The 11,096-nt window shown below is 33.0% G+C and overlaps 2 pseudogenes; one reads left to right on the top strand and one right to left on the bottom strand.

Moving 5' to 3' along the window:
• The first annotated feature begins 2,978 nt into the window (after nucleotides 1-2,978).
• On the top strand, nucleotides 2,979-6,446 carry LOC120189099 (annotated as a pseudogene).
• A 970-nt stretch (nucleotides 6,447-7,416) lies between these two features.
• Nucleotides 7,417-8,975, bottom strand: LOC120188657 (annotated as a pseudogene).
• Nucleotides 8,976-11,096: the final 2,121 nt, after the last annotated feature.

Here is an 11,096-nt window from a genome sequence, read left to right as displayed (position 1 = left end):
GGAAACATTATTTATCATGACTCTTACATTATTTCACATTTTTAACATTTTCAAACTTTGATTTGTGTTTACGCTCGATTTTGATTTATGATTGTCGATAGTTTTTAATAATTTGATCATTTGTTGTGGTTCGTTTGCTGATACATTCAAATATGTTTGTATCTATATTTTGTCTAAATTATTTAAATTAATTTTTAATATTTTTCTTCTATGATCTTAAATGGCTAGTTTCTTGTGTTAATAATTATAAGTATATGTCTTGATTATATGTTCATCATAATATGAGATATTTCTTATTTTTTAATAAAACTAACAAATTCTGTTTGTACTCGGGATGGTATTAATCATGGTACTAGAATCAATGGAAGAACTGATTATCAGACTTCACATAGAAAATGACAATAGAGATAATGCCAGAATCAATTTCTCCACTATCATTTCATTTCTTTTGTGTTTCAAGTAATTTTTGAAGTCATTCTATCTGGGAGGTAGCTTTTCAATGATAGTTATTACCTGAAAAGATTCACTTATGACCATTCTTTCAGCACAAATTTCATAAACAATAAGTTGAAGTTTCTCCATTTGACCTATTGTTGGTTTAAAATCAACCATATAATTCAAGAACATGACAACTAAAATCGTTTTAGTTCCAACATTTTGGGATTGATATTTGTGGTTCAATGTCTCCCACAATTTTTTCAGTTGTTTCATAAACAACATACACCTGATACAGTGAAACTTGTAAACTATTAAGGATGTAGTTTCAGCATAAGAAATTAGAGTTCTTTCGAGCTTCATTAATAATGAAGGCATGAATATTGTCTACCTCTTCTTCTCCCTCTCATTTTTTAATAATTAAAGGATCTTTCTTCAAATTAGCAAAGTCCATTATAGTTAGATAGAAAATATCTTTTGTTTCCATGCCTTAGAATTTTGTACATAGAATTTTGTTGGCTTCTCACATTGGTCAACTGCCACTGTCTGATTCATGTTCAAATTTGAATTCTGAGTCGGGATCAATAATTTGACGTTCAAACTGGGTGAATTAGTGGAGGCTCTCGTATTTATTGTTATGTAAAAAACAGAAATAGAATTAATAATAATTCCAATAAACAAAAAATTAATTCTCATTTATTTTAAATTTTATTATCAGGCAAAATCAACATTTTGAAACAAATAAACAATCAATGTTACTTAACCGATACCTTCTATTAAATAGATTTGTCCAATTTAAGATTAAACAAACCCGTTAAAATGATAAAATAAATCCTAAAAACGAATTTAGTTGCTATCTCAATTTCACCAAAAATTCTGAATCGTCTCGGATTAGAAGAAAGGTAGAAGATAGAATTTATCTTAAGATTGTTATAAATATAACAATACAAGACAATAAAAATAAAAGGAAAATCTTATTAAAAAATAAAAAAGAACATGATATAAATAAATACTTGATTTTTGTTTGATATGGAAACGAGTTGAGGCATGTAGCTATACAATTTCTTTGGGATAAAATTTTGACCACTTATTGGTACTCGAGATCTTTGGTTGTCTGACAATATTTAATGTAGTTTCATATAGGAGAATAATTGAAAATATATTTTGAAATTAAGGTATTTGAGTCCACCTAAATATCATATTTCAATTGAATATAAATTCACAATAAAGGTTGGAAAAGGAGAAAGGATGCTTATAAAAAAATATTTTTTAAGTCAAAGTGGTTATAAAGTGTCATATCAACATTTTGTTACCCAGTAACGATTGTTAACAGCGAGTGACCGATTTATTATAAATCGATTTTCTTAGTAATCAATTTGTTAATTTTAAAACTTAATTAGATGGTGACACATGTCAGTATATCTGTTGAAAGATATTTTCTTAATTTTAATTTATTTAATTTAATATTTTTCATGTTAGAAGAAAGAAAGAATTTTATGAAAAATAAATTATTGAGGAAAAGTGTTGGACTTTGTATATATTCTACAACATATTGGAGTGAGACCTACTGTATATACCAAAACCAAAACCTTATAACATTTTACAACATATTATATTGTATATATTCTATAGTTGCTGATGATAGAACAAAGGGAAATCAAAATGTTGGAGTGAGGACTCAAACTCACGATACTAAGCAAAGATGTATGCAACTTTAACAATACGTCAGATCATATATTAAACACAAATCTTGCATATAACATTTAATTATTTTAAATCTCGCATTCAATTATTTCTGTCATTAATAACATCTAGGAATATATTAAACATGTTGTAATTTATGTTTAAATATTTGATCTGATATATTGGTAAAGTTGTATGCATCTTTGCTTAGCCTTCTAGATTCGAGTCCTCACTCCAGCATTTTGATTTTCCTTTTTTCTATCATCAGCTGTTATAAAATATATACAATATGTTGTAAAATCTTACAAAGTTTGGGTATTGGTTGGGTAGTTAAGGCGGGCAAAGACCTTCCTCTTGTCCCAAGTTCAATTTCTTTAAGTAAATATGTAATTATATCAAGTTTTTAACCATCACGTCACTTCATTCGTTAAAAATTAATAATTTTGAGTGAAACATTTAAATAGTTGACAATAATTAAATGGTCACCCATATAATTTACCTTAAAAATAACTAGAATTTCCTTTATCCATTTCATTCGTTTAGGAGAATGGAACAATAAGCTTTAGTTAGACTTGTTAATGAAATGGTTTGAATGCACAATTTTTCCCAGACTTATACCCAATACCTTTGGGTTAGGTTTAAGCCCAAATATAATAGTAAAACACTAAGGCCGAAATTGTTTAAAGACGGAAGAAAGTAGGGGATAATTTGCAATTCAAAATTTAATTTGGAAGCGGAGAACCTACGCCTGTTTTTGAAGTAGAAAAAGCCGTCATTTTCATTTCCCTCCATTTTCCATCGAACGCATTCAATTCTTTTGATTATTCCTTTATCACCGTTTCCATCACTATTCTCTCTCTTTCTGCTCCACTCTTCACTTTCTAAACCCCCCTCTTTCTTTTCTAAATCCCCAAACTCCCAAGCTTCTGCGCGGGTAACTAGAAAAGAAGAAGAAGAGATAAAGGTTTTTAATTTTCTCCCCATTTAGGGTTTTTGATTATCAGTCTAGGGTCTCTTTCATTTCTTCTCCCTGGGTATTGCTTATACTATTTGTTTAGTTGTTTTATGTAATCCCAAACAATAAATCTAAGCGGATGAATTTTGGGTTTTTTGGGGGTTTGTTTCAGGTTCTCGGTGAATCGGCTGGTGATAGACTGGCAAAGTTTTCAACTGTTTTTTGGCTAACCGGTTAGTATTGCTGGTAAGAATTTGAAACATTATTTATTTCCACTTTAAAATAAATTATTATGTATTCAGTAATTTTGCGAATTAACATTTTAGGGTTTCGGCGTTTGAACACTTCTCAATTTTCTTCTATTTTTTCTTTCCTCATTTATTCAAGAGGGCTTTTCCCATTGTTTCTCGTGATTTGTTTGTTAAGTTGACGAGGACTGTTAAAGCCCAACGATTGATTGGATAAATTAACTGAAAGTTTAATCTTTATTTCCATGTGTTTGTAACAGCCTAATGATGGATATATAGCTTTTATTTCTGTTTTGAGGAGGAAAAAAAACTATCATAAGTAGTTTTCATGTGCATTATTCTGACTACTCAGTTGTGGGGGATTGGAGACAATAGTGTTTATATGTGCAATAAGTCACATTTATCAATATGCTTTGCTCAATAACTTCAGGGTTTCAGAAGATGGGTTGTATTCTTAGCAAATCTCATATGTGCACAAAAACCTAAACTTTACTTTCTTGATTTGGTGATCTGTTTTCAAATACAGAAGTTTTAACTTTTTTGTCAGATGGTGCTGTTGAAGATGTTCATGGACCAAAAATACCATGAATTTGGATCTATGCATAAGTTTTCAGATTGGCTAATTTCAAGTTTTTCCCCCTCTCAGAAGAATTTAACTTTATCTACCTTCCTCCATCTTAGCACTGCCTTTTCTATTGCACTTCTGCTCTCTCTGTTTATCTTTGGTAACACGTGCATTTTTCTAATCCTTTGATGGCTGTTAGTAAAATATTTTGGTAATTTGTTCTGGTGCAAGAATGAAATGTAATTGATGACATGCTGCTTTAGTTAGAATCAATAAGACCGATTCTGGTTATTTCTCACTAAAGTTGCATGAACCGATTGTTAAGGAATTGCCTAGTAGATCTATCATGACCAGAGTTTCATGGTAAGAGGTTATAAGGATGCTGTTCATAAGGGATGGATTTTTAAATTAAATTTCTTTTTAGAGTAACAAAAATTTTGTTTTCTTTGATTATTATTTGTTCTATGCTGTTTTCAGGGGTTGCAGTTTAACTCATGTTCTTAATATGTTGTACAATTACTTCATTTAACAGAAGTGGCTTAATAAGAAATTCAGCTTTGCTGATCGTTTTGGTTTTTGTTAAATTTATGTGTCATTTTTTCATCTCATCTTAGTAATATATTTGCAACCTCTGATTGTCCTAGGTTAATTAGATTATGGAGTCTGGAACAGCACCATCCGAACACTGCATGCCGTCAGTGAAATTGTGGCCACCTAGTCATAGTACAAGGCTGATGCTTGTAGAGCGGATGACAAAGAATCTTACAACACCATCCATTTTCTCTAGGAAGTATGGACTGTTAAGCGTTGAAGAGGCTGAGAAGGATGCCAAGAAAATAGAAGAGCTAGCTTTTGCTGTTGCTGATCAACACTACAAGAAGGAACCTGATGGTGATGGAAGTTCTGCAGTGCAAGTATATGCCAAAGAATCCAGTAAAGTGATGCTGGGAGTTATTAAAAGAGGCCCTAGAGTAAAGGATGAAGAGGTAGCAGATAAAGTTAGTATTCTTCATGAAAATGTCTTTGATATATCTGGAGGTCACAGGGCATTTATAGATGCAGAGGAGGCCGAGGAAATTTTGAAACCACTCAGAGAGCCAGGAAATTCATATACTAAGATATGTTTTAGCAACAGAAGTTTTGGCATGGATGCAGCAAATGTTGCTGCATCCATCTTGTCATCCATTAAGCAACAGTTGACTGAGTAGACCTTTCAGATTTTATTGCAGGAAGGCCAGAGTCTGAAGCACTTGAAGTCATGAATCTTTTTTCTTCTGCCTTGGAAGGTTGTCAGCTGAGGTACTTGAACCTTTCAAACAATGCCTTGGGTGAAAAGGGTGTTTGGGCATTTGGGGCACTCCTGAAGTCGTAGAATAATTTGGAGGAGCTGTATTTGATTAGTGATGGTATCTCAGGAGAAGCTGCACGAGCGGTTACTGAGCTAGTTCCTTCTACTGAGAAGTTGAAAGTTCTTCAGTTTCACAACAACATGACAGGGGATGAAGGCGCAATTGCTATCTCTGAAATTGTGAAACGTTCCCATGCATTGGAGGATTTCCGGTGTTCTTCAACAAGAGTTGGTGCAGACGGTGGTGTCGCTCTAGCTGAAGCACTAAAGACATGTACCCATTTAAAGAAGCTTGATCTGCGTGACAACATGTTTGGTGTGGAAGCTGGAGTTGCTTTGAGCAATGCTCTCTCTCTATTTGCAGATCTTACTGAGATTTACCTCAGTTATTTGAACCTGGAGGATGATGGGGCGGAAGCACTTGCCAATGTTCTGAAAGAGTCGGCACCTTCTCTTGAAGTTCTGGAAATGGCTGGAAATGACATTACAGCCAAAGGTGCTGCCTCTTTAGCAGCCTGTATTGCTTCAAAACAATTCCTTACAAAAATAAACTTGGCTGAGAATGAACTCAAGGATGAAGGTGCTATTTTGATTGGTAAGGCATTAGGAGAGGTTCATGGTCGTTTGAATGAAGTTGATATGAGCACAAATGCTATTAGGCGAGCTGGGGCTAGGCTTTTGACCCAAGCGGTTGTGAAAATACCTAGATTTAAGTTGCTGAATATCAATGGAAATTTCATATCTGATGAAGGAATAGATGAGGTGAAGGAATTGTTTAAAAGTTCCCCTGACAAGCTTGGACCTTTGGATGAGAACGATCCAGAAGGAGAGGACTATGACGATGAGGACTACGACGAGGATGAGGAGAATGCAGAAGACGGGAATGTATTGAACTCCAAACTTAAGGATCTCAAGATCGAGCAAGAAGAATAATCATGCTGTGTATGCCATCTGCTTCTCGTGACATCCAGCTAAAAATCATCTAAAAAATCTGTTCAATCTTCTATGATTTATTATAAGCTACTCTAGCTGTGCGACATTAGTGTGGTAGATCAACCATTGTTGCTCAGGTATTGGAACATCCGGAATAGTTGTAGCTTTATTTAGGAGGGAGCTTAATTTAGTTTAAACTCTCATGGAGTGACGTACTTTTTGGACAGGTTATTATTATTCCTTTAGTTACAGCTGTGATGTACCAGTATTCAGCAGTCATCTGTTTTAGACACCATTGTTCAATGGTTTAGCATGCATTTTTTCTTTTCTCAAATGTATTTTTGTTATTTATATTATTTGAATAAAGAATTCTGCATATCTTTCCTTATGCCCCTGCTTTTGTGTTTTCATCTTGTTTAATTATATTTGTAATGTATTGGTGGAGCTTCTGTTGGACCGATGCTGGAAAATGGTCTTACATTTGTCTGTTGGGGGCTTGCTGCTTGCTTTGGGATTGACTCATTTACTCTCATGTGCTGTTTTCACTCAAGTCTGTTCTGTTCATTGTCTGGATTGTAAATTTACGTTATTGTTATTGTGGTATTAGGTTAAGACCATTAGTCATCTGATTTCTTAATATTTGTAAATGCATTACTTGGCTTATGGAAATGTAAAAGCTTTATTTATTATCAAAGGGAATGAATTATGAGAGATAACATGCAGGGGAAAGAGAAACAGAACGAACTTCCTCATACTGTATTGCAGAGTGGACTCGTACGAGTTCAAAACTTTGGAATGCCACCTGAATGTGGTTGATCAAACTGCTACCGGAACTTTAAGTGCCTCTAGAATCTTATCATCTATATCAAACTGCATAGGTTTCTTGTCACGCCCGATCTTTACATACTCCTCAAATCGCTCCTTTAAGTCTTCCGGCAGATTTGTGGTGCCCTTCTACCCTAACCCTAATATGTCCTTTGCAGCTCTTGGTTCGGTGTAGAAGTGCTGCACATAAGAAGGATAATGCTGATTATACAGTTAACATCAATTTTCCATCAGGGTTAGTGGACTCTATAGACTTCAGCATTTATCATCTAATCGGTTGATTCAAGACAAAGATAACATAAAGTTTATGTCTATCCTGTGCACATATTGCAGTGAAATCATATATATGCTCGAAGGCTCTACCATATTAGTGTATTACGGAAAGGAAAAGCTTTCTTCGCATCGATTCCAACATCTTTTGGATCATAATGAACAATCTCTACCGGTAAGTCTGCAGCTTAGCACATAATCTAGCCATTCCATCGAGAGTCACTGCACAGTCGCTCACACAATTGAAGATGTTACAACATGCTGCTTCCGGATTTTCAACAGCTAGGGTAAGCATAGAGGATAGGTCCCTAACGTGGGCAATGTTTGTAAGTTGCATCCCTGAGCCTGGGATTGGCACTGGTCTATTTCTAACAATTCCTATTGCAAGAAAATGTCATCCATATCAATATCTGATGGTGAAGTTCTATGGATAAGTTGAAAGTATGGCTTCACTTACGATCGAAGAACCACTCGCAGTCTTTGTTGTTTCCAGATCCGATCATGTATTGTGGTCGGAATATAGCCCAACTACTGAAAACTTCTGCAATGTATTTCTCGACTCCAACATGACCAGCATCAGCTTTAACAACATCCTGCAATAGTGAAGATTTTGCTTAAACTATGGATGTATTTGTTTATTCATGCTTGGGATAACATTATATACATTCACATATTGTTATATGTATACCCCTTCGACATGAGGAGGCTCGTCGGTTGGCTTATAGATTCCAGCACTACTGATGAACAAGAATTGCTTTACTCCAGAACTCTTTGCCCAATCTATCACCGGCCTATGCGGAGAAGATTGAAATTAGAATGAACTGCTATATTCACATTACATGCAGGTATACGCAGTTTCTTTCTTTCATTCTTGATTATGCTTTTCTTTCATGTTTTCTCAAGTTACTCAATTTGCACTCTATATACGCTCATGTATGCGTGCCATTGCTCTCTTCTCAAAATAGAACCGGAACAATTATTCACGTTCACTCATACATGTCTTTCGAGAAGAGAGTTCACTCATACATGTCTTTCGAGAAGAGAGTAATGATGGTGTTGTAAACACAAGCTTCTCTTGTGATACTTGAATTTCGAGCCATAATTTATGCAACAAACCTGACGGTATCTAAGTCCTTGCCATTGTTATCCAACACCACATCAAATGTTGCCCCTGCAACAACATTCCCAACATCTGCAGGGTCACCCCACACGGTCTTCCCTCCAGCACTCGTAATTTCCTATAAACATTCTCATACCCCATACAAAAAGTAGCAACAAAAGAACTTCCAATCAGAAACCAATGATAAACAAAAATACAAAATACAAAAAGCAATAATATTTGATCTTACAGAGAATCTGTTAAAAGGTGGCTTCTTAATTTTATCTGAGCCCTCATCTCCAACGGTCATGATGGTGACCTCATGGCCATAACCCAGAAGTTGTTTGGCAAAGTAGAAACCAATGACTGCATGGCCACCACTGTTTGTATTAAGTATGAGGACCTTCTTCTTGTCTGCAGCAGCGGCCCTGACAGTGAAAGAATAAGCGGTATAGTGTCTAGAGATTGTGGGGTAGGTAAGGGAGGAAGGAGACACTGAAAGAGAAGAAGAAGAGAGAAAAGAAGTGGGAAGAGATGAGCGAGGAAGAGGATAGAGAGAAGGTGAAGGAAGCTTGGAAGGTGGAGAGGAGAGAGGAGGAAGAAAGGGCAGCCATTGAAATGATGTTTAGTGCTTGCTTCTGACGAGCAATTTTCGTGGATGATGGTTAAGGCTTTATCTTAAGGTCACGGCTGTTGATTGGTCCCCTTGCATTTTCTCGTATCTGAAAATTTCTATTCATCTGATTTTTGTGAAGTTTGAAGCATCAAAATATTACTGCTAGTGAGGTTTTTAGTTCATTATTTTTTTGGTAAATCTAAGTATTTTTTAATCCGAAATTATATCAAAAGTTATAAAAAAATATTATTATTTTATATATTAATGATTTAATTAATTTAGATGTATTTATGTTATGACTTGATTGATTTTTTTTTAAAAAATTATACCCCATGTTTATTTTAGTTGTCTATTTTTTAAATCAAAATGAGTGTTAAATATTATACTTTTACAATTTATTGAAGTTATCACTTAAAAATATTATAGAAATACTAAAATAAAATTTTAGTTATAATAAAAGAGTGAATAAGATATTATCCATTGATTTTAATGTGTCATGTCATCTCAATTTACGATAATGGCTTAGTGTTTATTTTAGGGTAAACTACATAGGTGATCACTTAACTATGATCAAATATCATTTTGACCATCGATGTTTCAACTTGATCATTCAGACCACCAAATTATTTAAATGCTTCAATCAAGACACCTACCGTTAACATTTAACGGAGTAGATGACGTGGCAGTTAAAATATTTTAGTATAATTACACAATTGGTCCCTGTTACTTATATATTTTTTCAATTTGATCTTAATTTTAAAAAATTAAAATAAATTTAATCCTCGAATTAAGAGTTATCGTGTGTTATTAGTGACACCTATCATGACAGGTGTCATCATTAGATCAGATACCTAAATTTATTTTAATTTAATAGATTTATTTTCCATCAATCAAAGAGTGACATCAGAAGGTGACACATGTCACTTCTGTTTAAAAGAAAATAAATCTGCATAACAAGAAGGGGCGCAAGGGAAACCTGAGACCATTGGTTAGAATAGAAGGAGCCAAACCATTAAACCAAGATAATCATTTGGAATGTTTTTTACAACAAATGATATATATATATATATATATATTGTAACTTAGTATGTAAATGATTTACTCAAAATTAATAATATTTTATATATCTTAAATTTTAAATTTATTTTTTTTATTTTAACTTATTAAATATACTTAATTTTATTTTAATATAAAAATATATATTTTACTATTATCTTCACTTAAAAATATATTTTATTCTTAATTTAATATAAAATATCTAAGATATTTAAATATATATTTTTACATTAAAATAAAAATAAAATATATTTAATAAGTTAAAAAAAAATAAAAGATAATTTTAAAATTTAAGATATATAAAATATTATTAATTTTGAGCAAAACATTTATATACTAAGGTACTATATATATATATATCATTTGTTGTCAAAAGCATTCTAAATAATTGCCTTGGCTCAATGGTTTCGCTCCTTCTATTTCAACCAATGGTTCTAGGTTAAATTTCCTTTGCCCCTTCTTGTTGTGCATATTTATTTTCTACCAATCAGAGGGTGTCGTGACATGTGTCACCAATGACACATGACACCTCCTAATTTAAGGATTAAATTTATTTTAATTTATTATAATTAAGACTAAATTGAAAGGATATATACGTAACATGGACCAATTGTGTAATTATACCAAAATATTTTAACTGTCACGTCACCTACTCCGTTAAATGTTAACGACATATTGCTTGATTGAAGCATTTAAATAGTTGGATGGTCTGATTGATCAAATTGAAACATCGGTGGTAAAAATGATTTTTGACCATAGTTGAGTCGCCACCCGTATAGTTTACCATTTATTTTATAATAAACATTTATCAATGATATGATAAAATTACTTTTTGTTAATTTATGATGTGTTTACTTCAATAAATGCAAATAAACATATTAAAAATGAAATCATGATTTGATTAAAAATTAGAGTAAAATATATAAATGGTTTTTCGATTATAGGATACTATTTTGTTGAGTATTCAGACTATTGAGAGTTATAAAATGGTCCTCCGACTATATGATATTACTTTGTTGAGTCTCATGACTATTAAAAATTACAAAATGATCACCTGACTATT

The sequence above is a fragment of the Hibiscus syriacus genome, unplaced genomic scaffold, assembly GCF_006381635.1.
Source record: "Hibiscus syriacus cultivar Baekdansim isolate YM2019G1 unplaced genomic scaffold, ASM638163v2 tig00116951_pilon, whole genome shotgun sequence".
Taxonomy (NCBI): Eukaryota; Viridiplantae; Streptophyta; class Magnoliopsida; order Malvales; family Malvaceae; genus Hibiscus; species Hibiscus syriacus.
Note: the sequence above shows the minus strand (reverse complement) of the source record. Positions and strands in the feature narration are given on the sequence as shown.